The sequence below is a fragment of the Camellia sinensis genome, chromosome 10, assembly GCF_055761805.1.
Source record: "Camellia sinensis isolate YWXY chromosome 10, ASM5576180v1, whole genome shotgun sequence".
NCBI lineage: Eukaryota > Viridiplantae > Streptophyta > Magnoliopsida > Ericales > Theaceae > Camellia > Camellia sinensis.
Window position 1 is genome coordinate 102,198,768 of NC_138970.1, and position 27,991 is coordinate 102,226,758.

Consider the following 27,991-nt stretch of genomic DNA (forward strand, 5'->3'; position numbering starts at 1 on the left):
CTTCTGTTGCACAATGGAACACATACACTGCTACCTAGTTCCAGAATAACTCTGCTTTACTTGAAGAACACACTGCCAAATTTCGCATCAGTGGCTGGCAGGTCAGTGATGAAGGTTGCCGACCACCAGTGATGGCCAGTCAGCCATCAAAGGTGGTCTATCGGCCACCTGCTGGCCACTGCTGCCCAGTTCTCCATGCTGCAACAAAGGACAAATGAAGCATATACAGGGTATTTTCAAGGGTTTGTTTGCACCACTCACCCCTCTTTTTCATGAACAAATCAAAGGAGTAACAAGTTCGGTTCACAAACCATCAATGGATGCAATTTCATTGCATGATGGCTTTTGAAATCAAGTGTGCAAGTTCAATAAATGCAACAAAGCAAGACTCATACCACCTCCCTATCATGGAAGATCAAGGGAAGTAGTGACCTTGGAGACTTGAATCATTTCATTACTAATGAGTATGAAATGGTTCAAGTTTCCATGTGGTCAATTAATGTCCGATTGAACACAACACCAATTATTACCTTTCACCATTTTTAGCCTCAATTTTAGTTACTCAATTTTAGATTACCAACCAACCTTTAATTCATTAAGTCCAATAATGAATTTAAGTTCTCTAATGGAGTGAAGTACCAAACCAAGAGCTAACTTAAGACATGAAAGAGATGTCATGCCATTGGTAATGAACCCCTAAAAGGGATTAAACCATTAAGCATGACAACCTTAAAAGAATAAAAGGCACGAAACAACTCTCAAAGAAAAACAAAATCCAAGAAAGGAGGGAGGTTGCAGAGATTATTATTGCTGAAAATAAGTGAGAAAAGCATAAATAAATGCTATCAACTCAAATGAGATGGTGTCTAAGGCCTAAAACACTAAGCTCACGAGGACAATTATACTATAAGCATGCAAAACAAAGGTCAAATGGAACTAACAACCCAAAACAATGCTAAAGCAGGTCCAATACAGTCCTAAAATATGCTGGAATTGAGCTAAAAAAGACTAGATGAACATGCTAAAACATGACACAAACTAGGCTAGTAAGCAAGATACAAGGAAGGGAGGCTAACCTCCCCAATTTTGGACTTCAAAACATGATTTTGTCTACTGAAATAACTCTGAAAATAAATTTTTAAAAGCTCGAAAAAAGATATTGTAAAGGTGGGAAACACAAGGGCAAAGGCCTTGCAAGCAAGGTGTAAAGAAGGGTGAACCACCCCTCAACCCTATTGGCCTTAAACCACAAGTTTCAGCCCAAAAATAGTAGAAAAATGTATTGGAATGAATAGAAAAGTAGCTAAAATAATAAGCTAAAACATGAAGCAATTTAAGCCAGTAAACAAGCCGAATGAGGGGTGGCTAACCCCTCCATTTTTGGGACTTCAAAACCACTTTTTTAGTCTTTGAAAATCATTGGTAAAAAGGTCAAAAAAAAGTTGATGAAGAGATGGGAAACACAAGTGTAAAGGCTTAGAGAACAAGGTTCAAAGAAGGGTGATTAACCTCTCTACCTTTAATAGCCTTAAACCACAAGCTTTAGCCCATAAAAATAGTCCAAAAACACTTCAAAATCAGCAAGAAAAGATAGAAAAGGAGTAGTGTAAAGATGCCCAAAATTATACCTCTTGAAGAGGAATAACACTTTTGTTCACAAACCAACAAGTTTTCACTCTCAATGGCTGAAATTTGGACTCAATAATCTCAGCAATGAGGGCTCCAATATTGGTTTAGGAAGTGTAGAGAGAGAGTGTATAGGTGGCAAGACAGAGATTGAGAGGGAATTTCAAGTTTTGGAACTTTTGAAATTTTTTTTACTCTTAAACCATGAAGAAAGGTCCCATTTATATAGAAAAACAACCCCTCATGTCAAAATTATCAAGCTTGGAATAGCTGGAGTTTTTGGAGGACAGTTGGCCAAAAATATCTAGGTTTTTCACGAGTGGCCGGCAGGCCAGAAGTCTGCACTGCCGGCCATCAAAAATATGCTTCCAAGCCTGACTTCAAATGGACATATCTCCTTCATCCAGACTCCTTTTTAGGTCATTCTTCAGTCCAAATTGAAGCCTCTGAAGTCTAGACTCATATCTAAATTCTAAGTGTGCAAAGAGATATGCCTATTTTAGTAAAGGTTGCTCATTTCTATCTGAAATGGATTGATGCCCAACTTCAAACGGCCATGTCTCCCTCATTCGGACTCGAATTTAGGAGATTCTTGAGTCTAAATTGAAGCTTTGGAAATCCATTTTCCAATTGTGGTAGCCTCACAACTAAAGTTTAAGTGTACAAAGAGATAGACCTGATTTAGTGAAGGCTACTCAGTTCTTCTTTAACGGTTTCAAGCCCAACTTTTTCCCCAATTAGTTTTCTTTCCTCTTCTCCAATTTTTCTTCAACTCTAAACCTATAAATAAGAGGTTTAAAAATATTTTGCAAAGAGTTCACCTCTCTTCCATTTATTTCCACTTTGTCCTTGCTTGATTTGCCGAAAAGTGCAACATCTAACGAAATGCGAGCCTCGGAACATCGTAGAAACATTTTCAAAAATATTTTGGAAAAAGAGGGTTTTAGGTCTAAAATTGTTTTGGTCAAAAATAGTTGTGGTAAAAAATGGGGTGTAAGGTTGGGATTTAGAAGCTCTTCCTGCTGAAGAAATTGACCGATTAGACAACGTAACTTTCATCATCGAGTGATCAACCTGAGGCGCTCAAGTCCTCAGGGCGGTCAAAAATGGAGTGTCTACAGTTGCCCCTCTTTAACAGAGCTCGAAGTCATGAAATGACGTAAGTGAATGTTAAAGCCCGAAGATGACCTATTTTGACAAGGTCGTAAGACTTAGGCAAACAAACAAAATGCAGATGCAGTTGGTTGAACCCGAGGGTTGCCTACATATCCTTTTGCAAAGAATCAAACCATCGTAGTTTAGGGACAGGATGCAAATGATATGCAATGCAACAAAACAATGTAAAGATATACAATGTAATGAAATAATCAAACCTCAAGCAGTGCAAAACCACACAAATATCATAAAAGGATAGAGATGCAAAATCAAATTACGTTTATCATAGAAAAGAAGTGGGCACAGCCAAACAACACCTAACATAGGCTAAATGCCTACATCCTCAATACTGGCCTCAGCGCAGCATGGATGCTTACACATTACAGAACCATGTTTCAACGTGAAAATGGTGCGAGCACATGCAAAACTATGTTTTTCGTAGAAAGAGAAAGAGTACAAGTAATTGGGTGGGATGCTATAAGTGAGGAATGATCTGCTGGGAAAAGATTGTGATCCTAAATGCTGAATGCAATAAAACAAAGTACGATGCAATGAATGTAGTGGATAAAAGGCGTAGGCTAAACCATATTTGACCTAGGAAAGGTATGGACACAAAACAAACCATGTCTAATACAGAAAAGGTGTTAACACCCTCAATACTGGCCTCAGCACAGCATGAGTACTGACACATGACAAAACCATGCTTTAACGAGGGAAAGGTATGGGCACACGCCAAACTAAGCTTAACATGGAAATGATGCAGGCGATAAGATGGTATGATGTAATGGATATAATGGATAATGTAGTAGATGAATATGGTGACATACTCCAACCACGCTAGAATTGTAAGAGAAGGAAGAACAAATTCTAAACACACTGAAATCGTGTGAGGAATGGGACATTCAAACCACGCTGAAATCATGAGAAAAGGTCCTGAGAATATCGCCCAGGGCGCGTTTCATGCATCCTGAGATAAATTTCAAATACGCTGAAATCGTATGAGGAAAAGAACACTCATACCACGCTGAAATCGTGATAAGAGGTCCTAAGAAAACCACTCAGGGACGTGTTCTACACGTCCTGAGATAAATTCCAAACACGCTGAAATCATGTGAGGAAAAGAACACTCAAACCACGCTGAAATCGTGAGAAGAGGTCCTAAGAAAACCACTCAAGGACGCGTTCCACGCATCCTGAAATAAATTCCAAACACGCTGAAATCATGTGAGGAAAAGAACACTCAAACCACGCTGAAATCGTGAGAAGAGGTCCTGAGATGATACGATGGATGCAAAGAGTATGATGAGATTGTGCGATAGATACACAGGGAAATGCAGTAAACAAACAAAGCGGCACTTTAGAAAGTACCTCATGAGGTGAGTGGCGATGAACCACTCTACTCTGACAGGGATTCTCCCTATCGTGTTCTTCGAACTCTTACCTTCAACTCACAGTTCAAAGGCCCTCAAATGCTGACAAGGGGTAACCTCTGCATGTAGAAGCCACGGATGCCACTTTTCTTCCTGATCATATTCACAACTTTCTCTATTCTCTAACGAAGTGACAGACTAGGTTGGTTCAGTATCCAGAATTGAGGTACACACATGCTATCTCAATCTATGGGGCTGCCATACAGATTTCATGCCGGGGATACACCCTTGGGTATTTAAACCAGACTTTAGTCTCTGAAATTCCAAACATTTGTGTTCTAGGCATCGCCATTCGAACTCTAGTTTCCACTATCGCAGTTGGTCTCTTAGGAACTCATTGCAAACAAAACCAAGATGCCTCTAGCAGAGAATAGTGTTTAGGGAGAGCATTTCCCTTAGCAGGGAATAGTGTTTAGGGATATAGGCTTGAGCTTGAGGTCCAGAAATGACAAGGCCTGAGAAGGTGCATCCAAAATGCAATATCGAAAATTGCTGAAGTTGAAACAAACTCAGATGCTCCAATTTCCCCTCTTCTCTCTTCCTTTGCAGTTCGAAACCTATGCAGATTCAGATAGTTCCTTGTTTGGTTGCTCTCTATTGATCGGGGTTGGACTTTGCATTTTATAAAAGAAGGAATTCTATTTTGTACATTATGTTGGGAATGACATAGCATTCTGAGCACAAAACGATTTATTTTTGAAATTGAAACCAAGAATGAATTCTTAACTGGGTATTGAGCGTACGATTGACCATAGTCAAAACAACTCAACAAAGGAAAAGCAAAGTAAAACAACCTAAACACATCTATTTACACTCAAAACGACTCAAAACAAGTATTGAGACAAACAAAAACAACAAACACAACACTTAGATGTTTACCACCGGTGGGAGACCTCTCAGTTCATGGAGTGCCCACTGCTTCTCTAGGTATTGTTTCCCATCCTTTCTTATTTGTGATTCTCGCATCATTTTGGTATTCAATCTCTATTTTCTCTAAAAACCCCTTTCTTTACCTTTTGTCTCATCGCACATCTCTCTATTATTTAATTTCTCTTATTTTTCATCCCTTCCCTGGCGTGGTTGATGGATATATTGGAAGTTGTGGACCATATGAGGGGGGTCGAATATCCAGCATTTGTGCTTCGCACTTAGTTCGATTCCTTACTGCTCGGAGGATGAGAGACATTTTTGGCCTCTGTTGCTAGCTTCAGTTGTGCCCTTTTTTGGCGAGTGTATTGATAATAAGGGAAAAGACAGAAAATCTGACTTGACTGTACCCCTAGTTCATCATTTTGATCATTTTTTTTTTGTTTTTGGCTTTCTGTTAAAACAATTCTGACCAACATGAGAGATAGATTAACATGCTTGTTTGACTTTCTGCTTTGAAATCATGTAAGTAAGGCTATGAGCACTAGATATTTTCCTTTTTGGGTCCAAGAAATGGTCCAGTTTTGGAAAAATGGAATAATTTTCAAGAGAATTAGTCAACCTCATTAAAAATCCTCAAAAACTGTTTTTGCAAATGGCCACTGCTCAACCAACGTGGAATTAACTCTCGACATGCACAACCCTAGATTTGAACTTGAATTGTTTTGCAGCTGAATCCTTCTAATATTGTTAAATCTCCTCCCTAAAACCATTACAATAAGCATCATTATATAAGAAAAATAACATAGATTTCCTAATATAATTAGACTTCCTAAATTGATTTAGATAGTAATTGAAAAGAAGTAGACTTCCTAATATAATTGGTTTCCTAACACGGAGCATCGTCGGCTATGATGCAAGATAAGATTGAGGCGTGTGTTAGCTCTGCGATCTCTTCGGAGAGTTCGTCGATCGGAGTGCCTGATGACAGTAACGATGATGAAAGTGAAATACAAAGCAAGTCTAACGGAAGTTATCTCTCTTTCAAGGAAGAGATTCTTTGCTGGAAAGAGATTCTTCCAAGGAAGCTAATTTTTGTAAGTTAGGTTTTAATTTTAAATTGTCTGTTTATTTGTGTTGATTATACAAAGGATGAGAGGATTGTCGAACTACTTTGCTGGAAAATCGAAGTCATTTGCGAACTTATCTATCTATATATGTATATGTATGTAATTGTGAGGTTTTTTTTTTTTTTTTTATATGTATCATCTTATTGATTTTTCAATATATATAAATATAGATAACAGGTATGTATATATGATTTTTGTTGATCTAGGTTAATACAAGGCAACAAAGGCAAATAGATTTGAAGAAAGAGTAAAAGAAACTCGAACAAATTTCTTAGATCTGAGAATATATATATATATATATATATATATTTTGGTTACAAATAAGTTGAGTTGTTGAACATATTTTTCAAATGTAGATCTGTTTAAATTATTCAGTATGTTTGGTTTTAGTTTTTTGAATTCAGTTTTCTAGAAATTGAGTTTTTTATTTTTCGTGTTTTTATGTTTTTAGTAAATATTTTTAAAATTTTAAGACTTTTTTTTTACTTGTTTAGATTCACCTTAGATGTATCTAAATAGTAAAATATTTGTAAAAATATATTTTAAAAAATTAATAAATACATAAAAAAAAAAGAAAAATGTACTGATTTTTTTTGTATTTTTGGTCTTTAGTGTTTTTTAAAAGATTTTTTTTTTCACAAATATTATACTTTTTAAGTGTATTTATATTAGGTGTGCTTAAAAATTAAAAAAAAAAATCTTAAAATATTAAAAGAATTCATTGAAAACAAACAAAAAAAATTACGAAAAATAAAAAAGTATAATTTTCTAAAAAGTATTTTCTGGAGACTAAAGCCAAACAAACTGATTATTATTATGTAGTTCTTGTTGTTAGTTGTTGTTGTTGAATTTGAATTTTATTTGTACATCTATAGGTGTGTGTATGTATGTATATCTTGAGTGTATATATATATCTATGAGTGTATGTATATATATCTGTCTGTGAGTGTGCATGTATGAGACAAATTTGGAAAAAAATTGATGTTGATGATGATGATTATAATAGATAAACAAAAAAGTTGACACATATTTTCAATAAATAAACAAAAAAAAAATGACATATAGATAAAATTTAGAGGAAAATTGTATAGGTAGATAGAATTTAGGAGAAAAATTGAACAAATAGTCAAATTTTTTGAATAGATAGATAGAATTAAAGGAAAAAATTGAACGTATAGATAGAATTTAGGAGAAAAATTGAACAAATAGGGGAAAAATTGATTAGATAGTTAAAAAATGTGAACAGATATATTTAAATTTGTACAAATAGTCAATGAAAAGTCAAATTAAAAAAAAATCAAGGGATAAAATTGGAAACAAAATATTTTCTTGCATTTCTCACCAAATTATTTCATAAAGCATGGACTTTTCACAAATATAAATATTCACCAAACTTAATGCCTTACATCCTCTTTAAATTAGATTTATTATAAATTTTCTCAAAATTATATTCATTAGAAATTATATGGGATGCAACTAATTATAAAATTTTTACGGATGGACAATATTTATTTTTCATTACAAAAAATTAAAAATAGCTCTAAATACCGTTGTTAATATTGAAAAAAGTTTGTAAAACATGTATTGAAATGTCAAAAAATATTTTGAGTACTTCAGGAGTACGGGCCACGTGGTATTCCATGATATTATGATTGGTAGAGAAGATGAAGGATATTATAATTTTGTATTGAGTGATTGAGAAACATGAGTGGACATGATAAATGATAATTAATAAAAGAGTATAGCCATATAGTATTCCAAAGGGAGCTTTTTCCATAAATTCATCTTTAATTACTTATGTTCCCTCCAATCCATATTCTTTTTGACTATTCCATTAGATCCTATTTGAGATAAGAAGACCAAAATACTTTTTTCATTTACTTATGTTCTATTTAGTTCATATTATTTTCTTATGTTTCAATAAGTCCTATGGGTGACATAATTACCAAAATACCCCTAATGTGAATGTTTACACCATCAATGTGAATGTTCATATCATCAATGTGTAGGGGCTTGGCCCATGTACAATGTGAATATTCACATTGACATGTTAACATTCACATTGACATGTTAACATTCACATTGATAGGAGTGTAAAATTAGCCCGCGGCCTGTGGGCGGCCCGGGGCGAGCCCAGTCCGGCCCGTGACAATGTGAATATTCACATTGACATATTAACATTCACATTGATAGGACTATAAAATTGGCCCGCGGCCTGTGGGCGGCCCGAAGCCCGCCCGTTGCCAGGGCGGGCCCAACCCGTTGATAATGTGAATATTCACATTGACATGTTAACATTCACATTGATAAGAGTGTAAAATTGACTCGCGTCCCATGGGCGGCCCGGGGCGAGCCTGGCCCGGCCCGTGACAATGTGAATATTCACATTGATAGGAGTGTAAAACTGGCCCGCGGCCCGTGGGCGGCCCGAAGCCCGCCCGCTGCCCGGGGCGGGCCCGGCCCGACCCGTGACAATGTGAATATTCACATTGACATATTAACATTCACATTGATAGGAGTGTAAAATTGGCCTGCGGCCCGAAGACGACAGCCTCAAGTCGGGCCAGTGGGCCTAGGCCTAGCCTCGAGCTTAAGCCGGGCTTGGGCAGGCCTGGCCATTTTTTTTTAAATTCTTTTTAATTTTTTCTACCAAAATTTAATTATTTTCTACAAAAAAAGACATTGCGCCTCGGGCAGGCTGCGCCTCGGACCGACCCTTAAATGGGCCTTAAGCGGGCCGATGGGCTGGGCCGGGCTTCAAAGTGATGGCCTAAGCCCTAGCCTGGGGTCTGGGACATGCTTGGGCCCGGACCCAAACAAGCCTGCCCCGGGTTGTGGGCAAGCTTTGAGCAGCCCACGGGCGGCGGACCAATTCTACATTCCTATCAATGTGCATGTTAACATGTCAATGTGAATATTCACATTGTCAACGGGCCGGGCCGGGCCTACCCCGGGCCGCGGGCGAGCTTCGGGCAGCGGGCAAATTTTACACTCCTATCAATGTTAATGTTAACATGTCAATGTGAATATTCACATTGTCACGGGTCGAGCCAAGCCCGCCTCGGGCTACGATCGGGCTTCGGGCCGCCCACGGGCTGCGGGCCAATTTTACACTCTTATCAATGTGAATGTTAACATGTCAATGTGAATATTCACATTGTCAATGGGCCGGGCCGGGCTCGCCCCGGGCTGCAGACGGGCTTTTGGCAGCCCATGGGCCGCGGGCCAATTTTATACTCTTATCAATGTGAATGTTAACATATCAATGTGAATATTCACATTGTCAACAGGCCGGGTCGGGCCCGCCCCGGGCCGCCCAAGGGCTGTGGGCAGGTTTCGGGCAGCCACGGGGCACGGACCAATTTTATACTCTTATCAATGTGAATGTTAACATGTCAATGTGAATATTCACATTGTCAACAGGCCGGGCCGAGCCCGCCCCAGGCTGCCTACGGGCCGTGGGCGGGTTTTGGACAGCCACGGGGCGCGGGCCAATTTTATACTCTTATCAATGTGAATATTAACATGTCAATGTGAATATTCACATTGTCAACGGACCGGGCCCGCCCCGGGCCGCCCACCGGCCATGGGCTGGTTTCGGGTAGCCACGGGGCGCGGGCTAGTTTTACACTCCTATTAATGTGAATGTTAACATGTCAATGTGAATATTCACATTGTCAACGGGCCGGGCCTGCCCCGGGCCGCGGGCTGGCTTTTGGCCACCCACGGGACGCTGGCCAATTTTATACTCTTATCAATGTGAATGTTAACATGTCAACGTGAATATTCACATTGTCAACGGGCTGGGCCGGGCCCACCCCGGGTCGCAGACAGGTTTCGGGCTGCCCACGGGCCAATTTTACATTCCTACCAATGTGAATTTTAAAATATGAATGTTCACATCATAAAATTGCTAACCGTTCAAAAAATATTTATAAGGGTATCAAAATTAAATATAAGGGCATAAATATCCAAGAAAATAGTGTAAATCAAGAAAAAAGACTTTATGGAATAAAACTATACATACATGAGACTAAATGGGTTAAAAAATTCCTTCATGAACTTCTTAGATTAAAACACTTCTAAATGAGATTTATCAATAATTTTCCCTATTCCAAAAATACTTAATAATTTTCCGTAAAAAATATATTGAAATTGTAAATATTTTGACATTTTATTTTTCTTATTGACACCCATTAATAAGACTATTTTTCATTTATTAGTATTTGGTACTGTGGAGAGTAAAAATACAAGATTCGGCCCAGTCGATAGTAGTACTCATGTAAAACGATGGGTCACGCCGTAATATCTCAAAAGCAAAGACATTCTTCTAGAAGGATATCCTCGGAAATAATAAGGACGTCATTCATCCAATGATGAAGAACACAGAAGGTGGGCTATGTCTTAGACTGGCATTGACAAGGGAAAACACCGTCCGATCATTTTTCTATCTTGGTTACTATGCCCTGATATCATCTTGGCCATTCAATGAGCAGAGATCCAATGGCCTACGATGAAGACAACTTGGCGACTAGTACAAGTGGCTTCTAACATAAGAAGGACCATTTGATCAAAAAAGGAGTGGATGATGTGCGGGGAGCAAATATCCAGGCGAGCTCGCACTCCTTGCTTCCGAGCTCCGATTCTATCCGATCACCTGCGTACACAACGGCGGTGAGCTACTCGGCGGTGTGTGGCCGGAAAACCCCTCCGACGATCAAGTTAGACATACACACAAGGATAGATAGAGAGAGAGGACTCAGTAGTGTTTAGTGTTTATCTCACCAAAATGTCATCTATCTCAGCATGGGGGCCGCAGACTTACTTATATACCTTCTGCGCGCCAAATCCACTCCCATTCGTCTCTCGACACGTGGTGCTACTATCTCAACTGTCAGCACAAAACTTGCTGAACATCACCTAACCCGACTGCCAGCCCACTCTACTGGGAGCTCGGCAGCCGGGTTGCATCATCTCGGCTGTAGATGGCCGTGTTGTATAGCTGGCCAGAGCGCCGCGCTCCGCTTCGACCGAGCTCGGGCATATCCTGGCATTGCCGAGCTCGGGACAGTTACGCTTGTTTGCCGTGGGCCTTACTGCCGAGCAAACACATGTAGCTCGGTCTAACCTTGTCTTTCCTGGCGCCGGACAACCCATTTGACAGGTTTCGATACCAAGAAGCTAAGTAGCTCGGTTAAACCACGCCTTGCATTAACCGAGCAGGATCTTCCAAGACAGGGCCGTACTACCTCGACCCAACCCTTGTTCGGCCCAAGTCTGTCCGGCCCAATCCCAGATCATAAATCTCCCTCTCAATTGCCCCTTAATTCCGTCCGCGCAAGCGTGACTGGGATTACCCATTCGGACTGGGGTTACCTCTCCCCACACCTCGGTTCACCAGTCAATGACCGAGTTAGCTGACATGCCTGTCTTCAACATGCTATCTCTTGACTTGCTCGGTTGTCGCCTCATCTGACCTTCCTGTCTGTTCAACTCTGACGCTGCCATTAATGGGGACACGTGTCAATCTCCCATTGGTCCTCGAGCGGCCAACCCAGCCGTCTGTTGACATTCAAATTTTTGGCGGTTTTTTCTTTCTTATCTACATGCCTAGCTTCCTTCACTTCATTCCTCTTGCTTCTCATTTCTCTTCGACGACCCAGAGCTTGTGCCATTCCTCCCTTGCCATTCCTCAGCTTGTGTTCAAAGAAGCAGCCACTGCCCTTCAAAGGTATGTCCCCCAACTTCTCCTTTGCTGTTATTTCACTTAAAATTTCACACATTAGGGCACTAAACACGTAGTTTTTAGGACATAGGTATCCAAAATCATCCCAAACCCTTAACTGTTCATGGTGTTCTTCACTTTCTCTGATGAACATTGAAGATCTGGGGCGAACCGGGCTCCAGGTCTTCTTTTGATCCGAAAAATCACTCCGACCGAACAAATAGCTTGTTTGCCTCAACCTTCGTAGCAATCGGGGTAGCAGAAGGACTTGGCCGCTCTACTGGGCATTCTCTGGTTCGCTTGAGCAATCGAGCTCCTTAGCTAGCTTTTACGACCGAGGTGGTTTGGCACAATCCATGACCGAGCTCAAGTCCAGCTCATTTTGCGCGACCGCGCTCCCACTTACAATTACCCTCCGTTTTCCTGCAAAGTCCAAGGGGACCAAAGACCAATTCCAAGGCTCTCAAGGACCGAGCAGCCATTAATTCCCAGCCCGTGCCAAACCGCCCCAGCCGAGCTAAATTAGTCGGTCACACATGGGGAAATTCCGCTTCCTTGTGGATACACCTGCTGCCTTGGCGGCCTTCAGGGAAGAGTACGGTATCCCGGCAGACGTCCATTTAGAGCTCGCCGAGATCAAAACAACCCCCTGGGACAGGATTGACCAATGCCCCTTCACCGTGCTGTCAGTAGTTGAAGGAGGCCTCTGCTTCCCGGTCAACCCTTTGATGATCGAATTTCTGCGCCGCACCGGGCTAGCACCCACCCAAGTCTCGACCAATACTTACCGAATAATCAATGGCGTGCACGAGCTAAACAACCGGCTAGGAACAAACTTAGGTTTAGCCGAGATACTACGACAGTACACACTTGGGCACACCGGCGATGGCCTGGCCTACTATTTAAAAATAAGACCGGGCAAAGAGAAAATAGTGACCGGCACCCCAGACAAGGACTTACATGATGACGACTTATTCTGGGTGTTTGGCAATTATGAAACAGCCGACGTACCGGGCTGGTTCATTAGCAAGAACTTCGGTTCTACATGTAAGCCACGCTAATTTGCTCGGTTAATACCCTACCTTCAACATTCTGTACTTAAACAATTTTTCCTGTTTCTTTTGCAGCAATTCAGGCCTTGCAATCTAACTACCAATATCCCAACGTTGAAGCCATCCGAACCGTGCTCCGTTACAGACACCGGGATTGTAACAAGTTGCTCGGCTACACTCCAACCTACAGATACTCAGCTCCACGCCGGAGCAAAGTTACAGACTTTCTCCGTGCTCCAACACCTCTTCCGGACCCATCCCTACCGAACGTGTCACTAATCCGACTGACCGAGGAACAAGAGATGGCAAAACGAAGTCGCATCAAGAACCTCCTAACAGCCACCTCTGCCGAGATACCGAGTATTACTACCCATTCTCAAGCCGCCGGGCAATCCAGCGGCCCCGTGGTTGCCTTGGCATCTCCAGGTGCCGGGCAACCCGGACAAGAAGCTCGCCGGGCTGGCAAGAGGCCTCGCGCAGACCCATCCGCCGAGCTGGTTACCGAGTTGACCACCGAGCAACCCACTGTTACTGTCGACCCAACACCACCATGGCGACTGCAATTGAAGCACCGGGGAAAGGACATTCCGGCAACCGCTTCCATCAAAGGCGACAAAGAGCACCTGCTCGCCTTTGACCTTTCCAAAGCCCTTCTCCTACCGAGCGACGTGGTCGGCAGCGACCACGTTCCTGACACCCGGTTGGTGAAATCTTCCGTTAAGTCCATGGCCAGGGTAAGTCTCAAGTGTTTGCACGGTTTCTTCTCTGATCAGACTGTCTTCTTGCAGGCCATCCAGAAGCAACACTTGGTCATGGAGCGAATCCATCGACTGCGGCAGAAGGCGAATGACACTGTCGGCCAAGTCCAGAGCCTGCAAACCGAGCTTGGCCGAGCAAAATTCTCACTTCAAATTGCCAATGCTGACAACAACAGGTTGCTCGACCAGCTTGAGGAGGCCGAAAAGAAGAAAGATGAGCTCCAGGCCGAGCTGGGCTCACTCAAGGCGTCAAGGGAGAAGGAGTGCGAAGATACCAACAACACCGGCTTCAAGGAAGCCGAGGACAGCTACAAGAAGCAGGTCTTCGCAACTCAAGACATTTACTTCAAAGCTGGCTGGAAGTCAGCCTGCGAACATCTCGGTCAAGGTCCAGACACCGATGTATTTGCCACTCCCCCAGTTGCCTTCCTACCGGTCTACCTCGTGCCTTATGCCAACGACGTCTTCAGCGCGTTGCAAGCTGAGGCCGAGGAAGAGCTTGCTAAAGAAGCCGAGGTCAATGCCGAGGAGGGAAGCGGCCAGGAGCAGCCCGGAGATACTGAGGCTGGTGTCCAAGAGCGAACTACGGTCGACCTGGAAGCAGCTGATGACGAGTTCTCCAATCTTTCCCCCCTAGTGTAGTTCTCTTTTTCTTTCATTGTTTGCTTTGCGTATGTAACCGGGCTCTCTGCCCCTCCTTTTGTACTACTTTTACATCAATGAAAAAACTTTAATTTCGTCAAGTGTTTGTGCGGTTTTTAAGCCTCATAACTTCAGCCGAACAAGATATCTCAGCGGGCAAACCACTTTAATTAACTGATCCAACCAGAGTAAACATCTCAGCTGAGAAGAGCTAAATTGAGCAAACCATCAATTCTTTCAACCGGAGTAAACATCTCGGTTGAGAATAACAGAGTTGAGCAAACCATCTACTCTTTCAACCGGAATAAACATCTCGGTTGTGAATAACTGAGTTGACCAAACCATCAACTCTTTCAACTGGAGTAAATCATCTTGGTTGACAATAACTGAGTTGACCAAACCATCAACTCTTTCAACCGGAGTAAATCATCTCGGTTGAGAAGAACTAAGTTGACCAAACCATCAACTCTTTCAACCGGAGTAAATCCTCTCGGTTGAGAAGAACTAAGTTGACCAAACCATCAACTCTTTCAACCGGAATAATCATCTCGGTTGAGAATAACTAAGTTGACCAAACCATCAACTCTTTCAACCGGAGTAAATCCTCTCAGTTGAGAAGAACTAAGTTGACCAAACCATCAACTCTTTCAACCGGAGTAAAGCATCTCGGTTGAGAATCTCAAAACTTAAAGCAACATTAAAAAATGCTAAGGCAAAGATGAGTTCTATATATTTGACACAAATGAATATTACATGTAAGGCAAAAAAATTCCTTTGCACAAAAAGAAAGCTAAAGCTTTACACAAAAAGAGAGCTAAAGCTAGAAATAATACAGCTTGAGGTTGGCTGCATTCCATGGCCGGGGTATTCTTCTACCATCCAAGTCCTCTAGGTGATATGCCCCCTTGCCCGCCAGACCAACCATCTTGTAGGGTCCTTTCCAATTTGCCCCTAGTTTGCCTTCACCTGGCACCAGGGTATTGCCCATGACCTTCCTCAAGACCCAATCGCCTACATTAAATGGTCTGGGGTGCACCATTTTATTGTATTTCCCTGCTAGCTCTTGTTGGTAGGCAGCCACATGGATGAGAGCCTTTTCCCGACGCTCTTCCACTAGATCTAGTTCAAGAGCAATGGCGTCGGCGTTCAGCTCGGGTTCAAAACCTTCACGTCTGAGGGTGGGCATGCCGACTTCCAAAGGTATGACTGCCTCTATGCCATAAGCCAAAGCAAATGGAGTTTCCCTGGTAGATCGCCGCGGGGTTGTCCGGTATGCCCAAAGGACACTGGGGAGCTCCTCAGCCCATTTTCCCTTGGCTTTTTCCAGCCGTTTCTTCAACCCATCAAGTATGATCTTGTTCGACGCCTCGGCTTATCCATTGGACTGTGGGTAAGCCGGAGTAGAGTTGTAGAATTCGATCTTTAGATCTTCACAGAACCCCCTAAACAGGCGGCCGTCAAATTGAGTGCCGTTATCAGAGATCAGAATTTTGGGGACACCAAACCGCGTGACCACATTCTGCCAGACAAACCGCTTCATGTTTTTCTCCTTGATTGTTGCCAAGGGCTCCGCTTCAACCCATTTGGTGAAGTAGTCCATGGCCGCAATGAAGAATTTTCGGTTGCCTGGTACGGTTGGTAGCGGCCCCACTATATCTAGCCCCCACATCACGAAGGGCCAAGGGCTGGTAAGGGGAAGAAGTTCCCTGGCCGGCTGGTGTATTTGGTGGGCAAACTTCTGGCATTTCTCACACTTGCGAACATATTTCTGGGCGTCGGCTTGCATGCACGGCCACCAATAACCCTGTGAAATAGCTCGGTAGGCCAAGGACCTGCCCCCTATATGACTGCCACAGATGCCTTCGTGAATTTCGTAAAGGAAGGCTTCCACACTGCTCGGGTGCACACACTTCAGGTAGGGATCGGAGAAAGACTTCTTGTATAAAGCGCCGGATGGAGAGAGCCAAAACCGCTCAAACTTCACCCGCACTTTATGTGCTTCCTTCTTGTCGGCTGGAAGGGTTCGTTCTCTGAGAAGGAGGATTATGGGATCCATCCAAGAAGGACCTAGCTCGACACAGAGTACTTCTGTCTGCCTGGTTTCCTCAATGCTGGGCCTCGGAAGGAATTCAATCAAAAGAGGGTTGGGAGAGGTGCTATTGACCATAGAAGCAAGGCCAGCCAACTCATCTGCTCGGCTGTTTTCTTCTCGGCCAATCTATTGGACCCTGATCGCCTGAAATCGCTTGATGTGGTCTCTGACCAGAGCTTGGTACTTCATCATTCTGTCATCCTTTGCCTCGTAAATCCCGAAAACTTGGTTAACCACAAGCTGGGAATCACTGTAAACCATGAGTTCGGATGCTTGCATTTGCAGTGCGCTCTTGAGACCGGCTAATAGAGCCTCGTACTCGGCCTCATTGTTGGATGCTGGGAAGCCAAGGGTGATAGAATGTTCTATAGTCAGTCCGTCTGGCGAAATCAGAACTATACCCAGCCCGGCACCGTGACAGTTCGAAGCGCCGTCAACAAAAAGTTTCCACATTTCGCCGACAAAGAGCTTCCAACACTCTAAGGGGTCCTGTGAAGCTTGAAGGTTGATGGGGTCACGGTTGCTCGGCTATTTGGCTTCCGCTCCCGTGATGAGCGGTTCCACTTTAGCCCCCCTTGGTGATTCGGCGTCGGACTCAGCAAGTTGATTCACAATACCTAAGTCCGTAGGCGAATCACCAAGTTGCGGTATTTTGCCGGTCGCAGGCTCTGTGCTGAGCGGTTCCATTTCTTCCCCCCTCGGTGATGTGGTGTCAGACAAAGCGGGTTGGTCAGTGGTAGCCAACTCCGTCATCGCATCACCGGGCTATAGTATCGTACTAACTGAAGGGGCTTCGGCGGGGCTCGCAAGTTCCGCGTCGCCAATGCCGCCAAGCTGCGGTGTTTTGGTGGAGCTTGCATTCACCTCTTCATCTGCCTCGGCAATATCGACTGGGCATATCGGATGAGTTCCGGGTGAGAATTCAGCAAAGAAGTCGGCCAGAGTCTGGGCTTTTATGGCTGTGCGCGGCTGGAACTTCACATCAAATTGTCCCAATTCGACCGCCCACTTAAGAATCCGACCGGAGAAGTCTGCCCATTCGAACAAAGCTTTGAGAGGGAACTCGGTCAAGACGATGATGGTATGGGCATGGAAATAGTGCGCCAACTTCCTTGAAGCCATCATCAATGCTAACGCGAGTTTTTCCAGCGGCAAGTACCTCGACTCTGCCGGTAGCAAGGTTTTGCTGACGTAGAAGACGGGTAGATGTTTGATTCCTTCCGACCGGACAAGCACTGCACTGACTGCATGCTGCGATACGGCCAGATAGAGGTAAAGTTCTTCTCCGGGTTCCGGTGTGACCAATAGCGGCGCGAAAGACAAATATTCCTTGAGCTCGGCCAAAGCCCGGTCACACTCCTCATCCCATGAGAACTTTGATTTCAAGGCTTGAAAGAAAGGGCGGCAGCGATCTGATGACCGGCTTATAAATCGATTAAGCGCAGCGGCCATTCCGGCCAGATGCTGCACATCCTTAGCCGAGCTAGGCTGCTTTAACTGTTACACTGCTCGGATTTGTGTAGGGTCTGCTTCGATACCTCGGTTCATGACTAGGAAACCCAAAAATTTTCCAGATCCCATGCCGAAGGCGCACTTAGAGGCATTCAAGTATAGCTTGTGCTTTCTGAGAATGGTGAACATCTCGGCCAAATCGGACAAATGGTCTGCTTGGTGCCGGCTCTTAACCACCATATCATCAATATAAGCCTCCATTGTCCGGCCCAACAGCGGAGCGAACATCTTGGTCACCATCCTCTGAAAAGTTGCCTCGGCGTTCTTCAAACCAAAAGGCATGACTCGATAGCAGAAGAGCCCCTTTGGTGTAGTAAACGAGGTGACCTCTCGGTCGGGCCCATGCATGGCAATCTGATGGTAGCCGCGGTAGGCGTCCAAGAAACTAAGCCTGTTATGTCCAGCCGTTAAATCCACAAGCTGGTCTATTCTAGGCAGAGGAAAGCTGTCCTTCGGACAAGCTCGGTTGACGGTCTTGTACTCAACGCAAACTCGCCACCTCCCATTCTTCTTGGGCACCACGACCGTGTTGGAAATCCACCGCGGGTAGTGCACTTCCTGAATTGCTCGCGCCTCAAGCAAGTTCTTCACTTCCTCCGCAACTATCTCGGTGTGATGCAGCGCCGATCTCCTTGTGCGTTGAATGACCGGCTTTGCCCCGAGGAAGACATTGAGATGATGGCATATAAAGCTCGGATCGATACCGGGCATGTCGTAAGGTGTCCATGCGAAGACTTCAATGTTGGCCATCAAGAACTCAACCATGTCGGTTCTTTCTTGGGCTGTAAGGCTTGAGCCGAGCAAGAAAAACTTGTCCGAATGCTCGGTATCAATGCGCGCTTCTACCAATTCCTCGACAACTTTGTCCTCGGCCTTGGTGCCCACATCGTCGAGGACTCCCCAGTCTTCCGGTCCCTCAATCATTTGAACGAAGCCTTTGGCAGCTCGGCTCCCGTTGATCGCCACGAAGCACTGCTTCGACATGACTTGATCGCCCCAAATTTCCTCGATTGCCCCCATAACCGAGGGGAATCTCATCACCTGATGATAGGTTGACGCTACGGCTTGCATAGCGTAAAGCCATCCCCTTCCTAAGATCAAATTATAAGTGGATGGCACCTGCAACACCTAGAACTCCACTTGTTTGACCACGGATCCCGCTTTGACCGGCAGGATAATCTTTCCCAAAGGCCACTCCGGTTGTGAGTTGAAACCAACCAGTGGCGAAGTTGCCGGGGCCAAATCTGTATCCCGGAGCTTGAGCTGTTTGAAAGCGTCGTAGTACATGATCTCGACCGAGCTTCCCTGATCGATCAAGATCCGTTTGACATCGAATTCTTTGACGCGAAGTGTTACCACTAGGGCATCGTTGTGCGGCGTTTGAATGCGCTCTAGGTCTCTTGAAGAGAAACTGATCACGTCTTTCTCTTCGGTCTTTCCCCTTTTAATTGCAGGCTGAACCGACAAAACTTCCCTCATGTGTTCTGCCTTCTTGATCATTCCTCGGAGTTCGCATACACGCGCCTGTTCCACTATGCCGTGGATGACATTAATAACCCCTTGGGGAGGCGCATCTCGGTCATCCGGTCCCCGCGGATCAACCGGAGCTTGATTGGCCTTCATGCCGCCATCAATGTAAAGGTCCAAGTGTCCGGCTGCGACTAGCTCTTCCAAGTGTTGCCTCAAAAGCAAACAATCCTCTGTCCGATGGCCTCGCTTCCGGTGAAACGTACAGCGGTACCGCGGATTGAAGCCCTTCTGTCCGTCGCCTAACTTAGCAGGAAACCGGACATACTCCTCGTCATGGATTTCACTAAGTATGTGATAGATTGGAATCTTAAAGACCGTGGTGATGCCTGTCCTTGCTTTCAACCTTCTGTTAGCATCGGCTACGTCATCCCGGTCATTCCGACGTCCCCTACCCCGATTTTTACGATTATTGCCACGGTCCGATTCCTCAGCGCGGTCGCTGGATCGGCCGGCCTCCTGCCCGACCGCGTGCACTTTGCCAGCTGACCGCTTATCTGCTGCTACCGAAGTTGCCTTCACGATAGATGTTGACGCATCATCCTCCACTCGGATGTGCTCATTGATGCGCTGCATTAGCTGTCCCATGGATGTCGGTTAGTGCATGGTAAGCGAGTCCCACAGTCTATGTCCGACCGGGAGACCTCGCTTGTATTGTGTGATTGCAAGGTTGGTTGGGCAATCCAAAATCTCATTGAAGGTCTCCTAATATCTGGAGTTGTATGCCTTCAGCGTGTCGTTCGGTTCCATCTTGACACTCAGGAGGTGATCGACTTCCTTTGGTGTTTTGGTGTTGGTTTTGAAGTGCGTCACAAAGGCTTCGGCCAACTGCTGCCACCTTTCAATGCTCCCCTCCGGTAGCCTCTCGAACCATTTCAAACCCAGCTCGCCCAAACTCGACGGGAAGATCAAGCACATAAGAGCGTCATTCCGCCTATATCTGGCCATGACCTGTCTTAAATGACTTACATGTATATACGGGTCGGTTTTTCCGTCATAGAGTGTGAACTTTGGCTAGTGGAAGCCCGCCGGAAGCGGTGCGGTCTCAATATCCACGGAGAATGGGGTGGCACTCAGCCTTGCCAAGTCTGTATCTACAAGGAGAGGTGCGGCTGGGCGGGGTAGAGGCATTCCGACCTCCTCGTTGGCGTGAACCCCATAGGATAGCCGCTAGAACGCCGGCACCCTTTGAGCCTCTCGTCGGCGAGCCCGCTCCTTCAAAACTGCCCGCAAATCTTCTGAATGAGCAGAATAAGAATACCTCGACGTCGTCGCCGGACGTGAGGGTCGGTAGGTACTATCTTGCGCGCTGGATTTCTCTTCGTGCGCGTCGGAATCTCCAACCTTGTAACTTCTGGTGATTGAGATGGACGGTGTACGCCGCTGGCTCTGACTGCTTAAACGGCGGGGTTGGGTACGCTCACTGTGGTCTCTCTCTCCAACTACACCCTTTCCTTTGACATGCCGCTTCAGCTCCTCCATCTCCGCCGCCATTCGACGGATGACGGCGTCCTAGTCCCTTAACTTGTGTTCCAGACGTCTGGCATGTGATTCTCTTCGTCGCCGATGACCGTCTGGACTCCGTGAATGACCATAACTTCTTCCGCACTTATCCCGCGCATCTCTTGAATTGTCCTCCTGGAGAAATCTCCAGGTCCGCCATCGGAGGAATGATGGTGGGATGTCCTTCTCTCCGTCTGCCCGACTCTGGGGTAACTTCGTCGACGGCGGACAGTGGAATCTCCTCGATGTTCGCCATGGATAGCGATCAGATGAGCCTGGAAGACAAGGTTTTGTCTGTCAATTTCCCACAAACGGCGCCAATTGTGCAGGGAGCAAATTTCCAGGTGAGCCCGCACTCCTTGCTTCCGAGCTCCGATTCTATCCGATCACCTGCATGCACAACGGCGGTGAGCTACCCGGCGGTGTGTGGTCGGAAAACCACTCCGACGATCAAGTTAGACATACACACAAGGATAGATAGAGAGAGAGGACTCAGTAGTGTTTAGTGTTTATCTCACCAAAATGTCATCTATCTCAGCATGGGGGGCGCAGACTTACTTATATACCTTCTGCGCGCCAAATCCACTCCCATTCATCTCTTGACACGTGGTGCTACTATCCCAACTGTCAGCACAAATCTTGCTGAACATCACCTAACCCGACTACCAGCCCACTCTACTGGGAGCTCGGCAGCCGGGCTGCATCATCTCGGCTGTAGATGGCCGTGTTGTATAGCTGGCCAGAGCGCCGCGCTCCGCTTCGACCGAGCTCGGGCATATCCCGGTATTGCCAAACTCGGGACAGCTACGCTTGTTTGCCGTGGGCCTTACTACCGAGCAAACACATATAGCTCGGTCCAACCTTGTCTTTCCTGGCGCCGGACAACCCATTTGACAGGTTTCGATACCAAGAAGCTAAGTAGCTCGGTCAAATCACACCTTGCATTAACCGAGCAGGATCTTCCAAGACAAGGCCGTACTACCTCGGCCCAACCCTTGTTCGGCCCAAGTCCGTCCGGCCCAATCCCAGATCATAAATCTCCCTCTCAGATGATCACGATGAAAACCAATCAGAAAGTCAAGTAAACCAGGCAGGACAAACTAAGGTAACCAAAAAAGACTTTCATATAGGCATTTCCTATTTTGTATGATGCCTAATCAATATTTGACTTAATTATTGGAGGTTCCCCCGATCTACCGGGTTAGAGGTGATCATTGAATTTGATTTTGATTTTAATTTTTTTTTCTTTTTTATAGGACAAAAGACTGAATGTATCAACTCGCTTTTCCTACATGGAGATAATTTTACTATTCACAGGTATAAACCAAAAACTTATAGGTGTCACCTTTTTAATTCAAAATATAAATTCTGATCTTCAAGCAAGAAATTATTCTGCCCATCTTAAAAATAAAATAAAAAGCAGGAATTATTCTCAGCATGTTAATCTATTTCCTTACTGTTTATTGGAGAAATTTCACATCAGAGATAGTTTTGAAAAATAATTAAAAATATGTAATAAATTTTATAAATATTGATAATTAAAAATATGAACTTTATCATGAATTAATAATAGGGAAGAGGTCTTGAGTTTCACTTTGAGAAATGAAATAGAATGGTAAGATTTTTTTACAAGGTATATAGATGTAAGTTTTAATTCATCCGAATTGCTGATTTAACAACTAATTATCAACTTTCACCGATCAAAAAATTTTAAAAAGTTTTTGAAACAACCTTTGATTGAGAAGATGCGGCGGCGGTGGTGGTGGGGAGGAGGTGGAGAGGGAAGGAGAGGGAGGAGAAGGAACGGGGGCCGCCGGGGAAGGTCGAGATGAGGTGGCGGAGGAGGGAAGTGGCGGTGGAGGGCCAGGTAGAGTGGCAGATGGTGGTCCAGATGTGGTCTTGTTGGGAGGAGGAGTGGAGTTGGGAAGAGACGCAACTTGCGGAGGCGAGGGTGGGGCCGTTGAGGCGGCTGAGGATGTGAGCCTCCACAGTGTCTGGGTGGACGTCGGAGAATGTGGTGGTGGTGGAGGAGGAGGACACATCCATGTCAGGATCTTTCTTCCCCAAAGGTGGCTGAGAGATAGGTGCGTTTTTTGACTAGTGTCTTCGAAAGATTTGTGGCTTGCCTAGCTTATATATATAACAACAATTTTACGTATTATGAAAATTTTTTTATAAAAATAATCATAAAAATTTTATGATTTTTAAATTATATTTAAAATAAAATATTATATACTAATTAAAATAATTTAAAAATCATAAATATTTTATAATTAATTTTATGAAAAAAATTTCAAAAACTTTTCCCTATATATAAAGATTTGTGCTTTGGGAAGTGTGATCCACGTGTTTCACCAATGCCGTGCACTTTTTATCCGATAATCGTTTTTTATAAAATAAAAGATAAATATATTTTATAAAATATATCATTTATTTTTTTTAAATAAAGATAATAAGCTAAAAAAAATCGTAATTATTGATTATAAGAATTATATGCATGTAATACTTTACAAAATAAATTATTCAAATTATTGAAACGAAATTAATAATGATCGAGTCAAAAAAAAAAAAAAAACACTCTAATTCATATTATCCCAAATTTAACTCTAAAACAACTTTTATATTCAGCACACTACAAGTTTTCTTATTTATTTAATTTTTTGTTTATTATGTATTAAAGTTAATATTTTATAAATGGATCGGTTGGGCCAAGATGAGCTAGAATTTATCATTCCAAGCCTTACCCAAAAATTAAATGGGTTCAAAAACTCATCTCGACCTTATTTTGTGGGAGAAAATATTTTTCTCAAATTTTGAAAATATCAGGTTGGGATGGACAGGTTGGGCAAGGCACCAGGTTGATGGCCACCCCTACAAGTGATTATTCTAACATTATTAGTCAATGGAAATGTGGTGATCAATTTTAAACTCTTAACACTATGTCGTTTGGACATTGAATTAGATGAGATTATCATTCTTAAGACTTTTAATTTTAGAATTATGAATTATTTTGGATTGTTTATCTTGCCTCATGTTTGAATTGACTTAGGATTGCGAAAAAAAATTAATAGAATTCTCTCAATTTTGCAAATTAATTAATTACTCCAAACATCTGTTTAGTCTTTCATTTTGTATTTTATCATCTTGGGATTCAATAGTCCCTTGATATACGGATGGACTATTATTTTAAACTTAATTTTCTTTGCAAAATATTGAATTATATCTTTTGTTAGATTATTAATTGAATTATTATATCGTGTCCATCCAAATAAATATGTCTTAAGAATTAAATGCTACATATGAAAAAAAATGTCCAAAATACAGTTTTACAATATTATATTTATTTTGTTAAGGGTGTAATGGTAAAAAGTGGCTTTTTGGTTTTTAACCAAGCTTTTGGCTTTTTTAGACAAATGATTTGGGAAGTTGGTAAAAAGTGACTTTTGGCTTTTTTGATTAATATTTGTTTATGATGTCAAATCATAATCAAATGACCAAACTATCCCTATTTAGTTTAAAATATTACAACTTCACCCATGTAGTATATTTTGACTCATGAGGAGTAAAATTGTAATTTTACCCTTGGCTAAAAACCACCTTCCCAAATGGAAAAAAATTCAAAAAAGTCAACTTTTTAACTTTTGCTACAAACCAAAAAAAGTGACTAAAAGCCAACTTCCCAAATCAAGCCATAATATTGTAAGCATTTTTTAAAACATTTCTAGGTATGTATTGTTTTCTTCTATAAAATACGTTAGGCAACTACACTTCTGAAAGTATACATGGTGGAAGTCAAGTCAAGTCAAACTTGCAGTACTACATATGTATTATCTTAGTAAAATTTCAATCTTAGAGCAAATGTTTGAATTGAGGCCATAAATATTTTTTTTAAACATGACCAAATCAAACTAAAGTTTCATATTCTACTCAAATGAGACTGATTATATATATATATATATATTCTAATTTTATATATTTTTCAGTTTATTAGGTAATTAACATCTCGTTTGATAACTATATGTTTTAGTCAAAAAAATTAAAAAGTTATTATAAATTGTCATATCTCTCTATTTTCATGTATATCTTTTCTTTAAAAGTTAGAATATTATTAAAATAACTTTTTTTCCAAACAAGCCCTAAGTAATATAAAAATTAAAATTTATATTTTATACATGAAAGGTCGAGTTGGACAAAAATTTCTCATCCCAAGGCCACCTTGAAAAATTAATGGTAAATTACATTTTGCAGTGGTCATTTTTTCACTTTATCCCTTTTTTTTTTAATTTTTTTTTTTAATCCTTCTTGTTTTAAGTTTTTTCAATTTAATCTTGAGGCTAATTTTTGTTCAACATTAAACAGAAAACGCTCCATTAGCAAGCAACCATGTAGCATAAAAAATATTATTGTATTGAAATTTGAGTTTATGTTAAAGGTACGTAAGTTATATATAATAAAATATTTTTAGGTCATGTGACTATTAATGTGTCATTTTCTATCTGATTTTGAAAATAAATTAATTTTTAAAGTAAATTAGAAAAAAATTAAAATATAATGAAAAAAAAAAAAAAATCTTCAAAAGCCACAGTGAGAAAATGGCAAAATTTCAAAGGAGCAAAGCGTAATCTACCAAAAATAAAGAAGCTCAAAATCTCAACTCGCCCCAAGTTACAGTATACTAACCAAAATGTTTATTCAATTGGGCCAGCCATAGTTGACCCAACTTTTTTTTAGCATATTTTCTTATATATTAGACATAAATATTAAATAGGTAACTTTTACATGTATTTGTTAGGGGAATTTAATAATAAATTCTATTAGAACACTGTACTTCACATAGTTTTGTATAAAATCTTATATTTCTGTACGTTATATATTTTTATTGTGGATATATTTACTCCTATATTGCTATGTAATTTATTGATTGATAGCAATACCATATATTGGAACCTCAATGTTACCATGGATTGATATTGTATCTATATGGTTGGAGATTTGAATTTTTAAATTGGCATTATTTCGGGGGATTAGACCTTCGTGAGGCTAATTTTAGGGTAACAAAATCTACTACCAATCTAATAAGATTCATTGTATGTTTGATCAGACCAATTTGAGCGCCCAACGTAAATGTGTGTTTAGATTGTGTATGGGTGTTACATGGTTGATATGTAACGTCAACTAAGGTGGGTTCATAACAATAGATCCAATGTCACATCCGTTTGGACACATTGTAGATGTCAAGCATCCAAATCATCTATTGTTTGTATGTGACATACAAACGTAACATTTCAGGTCTCGTATTGGCAACTTAATTTCAATGCAAATGTGACATCAAAATGGACAAGGCCAATTGGTTGATGAATCAATGTAGCACTCAGATCGTAGACCAAATTTTGGTTCCATACCAAGGGACCCAATATAAATTTGTGCACGCACTGAATATGAGTGTGACGTGGTCGTGACGTGATGTTGACTAAGGTTAGTTCATAATAATGAACCCAATGTAAACGTATTGCCACAATGTGAAGCCACACCTTGGGACCATCTAGCATTGGAATGCGATGGCCAAACATTGTAACGTTCGTATCGACGAGTAGTTATTTACAATGTGAATGTGACATCTACACAGTGACCTAGTAGTGGGATGCGACAGCCAAACATTTTAACGTTCAATGTAAACGTGACATCCATACATACGAGGCCAATTGGACAACAGAACAATGTAAACTCGGATTGTTGTCCAATTTTGGGTTCCATACGAATTAGCCCAACATTTTAACGGCCGAGGCCAATTGGACCGCTAAGGCCAACAATTTGATGGTGTTATCTAATTGATGTGAGTGTTACAAAATAACCCAACAATTGTACGAATCAGCCCAACATTTTAATGAGGCGAGGCCAATTGACCAGTTGGATTAGATGTTTACAATGTAAACGTGGCACCTATACGGGCGAGGCCAAGCCAGTCATGAAACAATGTAACACTCAGATTGTCAACCAATTATTGGTTCCATACAAATTATGCCAAAGAAAGATATATGCTAACCTTATAGACGAGTATGACATGGTCATTATGTAATATCAACTAAGGTGGGTTCGTAACAATGTACCCAATGTAAATGTGTGGACACACTATGGAAGCCAAACATTGGCCTTATATCCAACCTGCTATAATGTTAATGTAAAATGTGTGACGTCTCAAATTCTATTCTAAAGGTTGAAGTCTAGAAAACGTCACTGATAAGTCCTTTGGTCAATAATTAAGTAAAATCACAAGAAAGATTGGAGGAGTCAATATAGCCTCACTACAAAGTCCAATCTCCTTAGACAGCAAAACTATTTTTTTGACAGATCTTAATAAGGTATTAACACAATATCTACATAAGTTGATGGAATGATAAGGGTAGGTTCGCAAAAGATTTATATATAAGCAAAATAATAATTACAAATTTATAACTTACTTACAAACAAAAAGTTCCATCAATACAAAATACGATTACAGATGGATGTAAAACAAAAATAATCTTCTAACTTCTTTAAAATAACCAAAAGTCTTCAAAGATTTCCCATTCGTTGTCGTCCATGTAGGTTTCTTTGACACCTGGCATGAAACATCATGAACTTGGAATGCCTAGTAAACTCATACACACCCCACTATTTTTTTCCAAACCAATACACAATCACATTTACAATAAGCAATGAAGTATGATAATCAAATAAGCAAGCAAAGGGTTACAAGTTAGGTGTTTTTTTTTGGGTGAATACAAGTTAGGTGTTTGTAATCTAGAAATCCCCCCAAGAGATTTTATCCTCCCAATCGCAAGAATTTAACTCGGATTATTTGGTATGCCTTATCTTTTGCTGCTTTGCAGACCTTATCCTAGATGCCTACAACGGTTACATACCATGTAGCGCCAACTGAGGATCTCAAAAGAGATGGTAAAATAAGGGTTAACACCCATAACCACCTCCAAC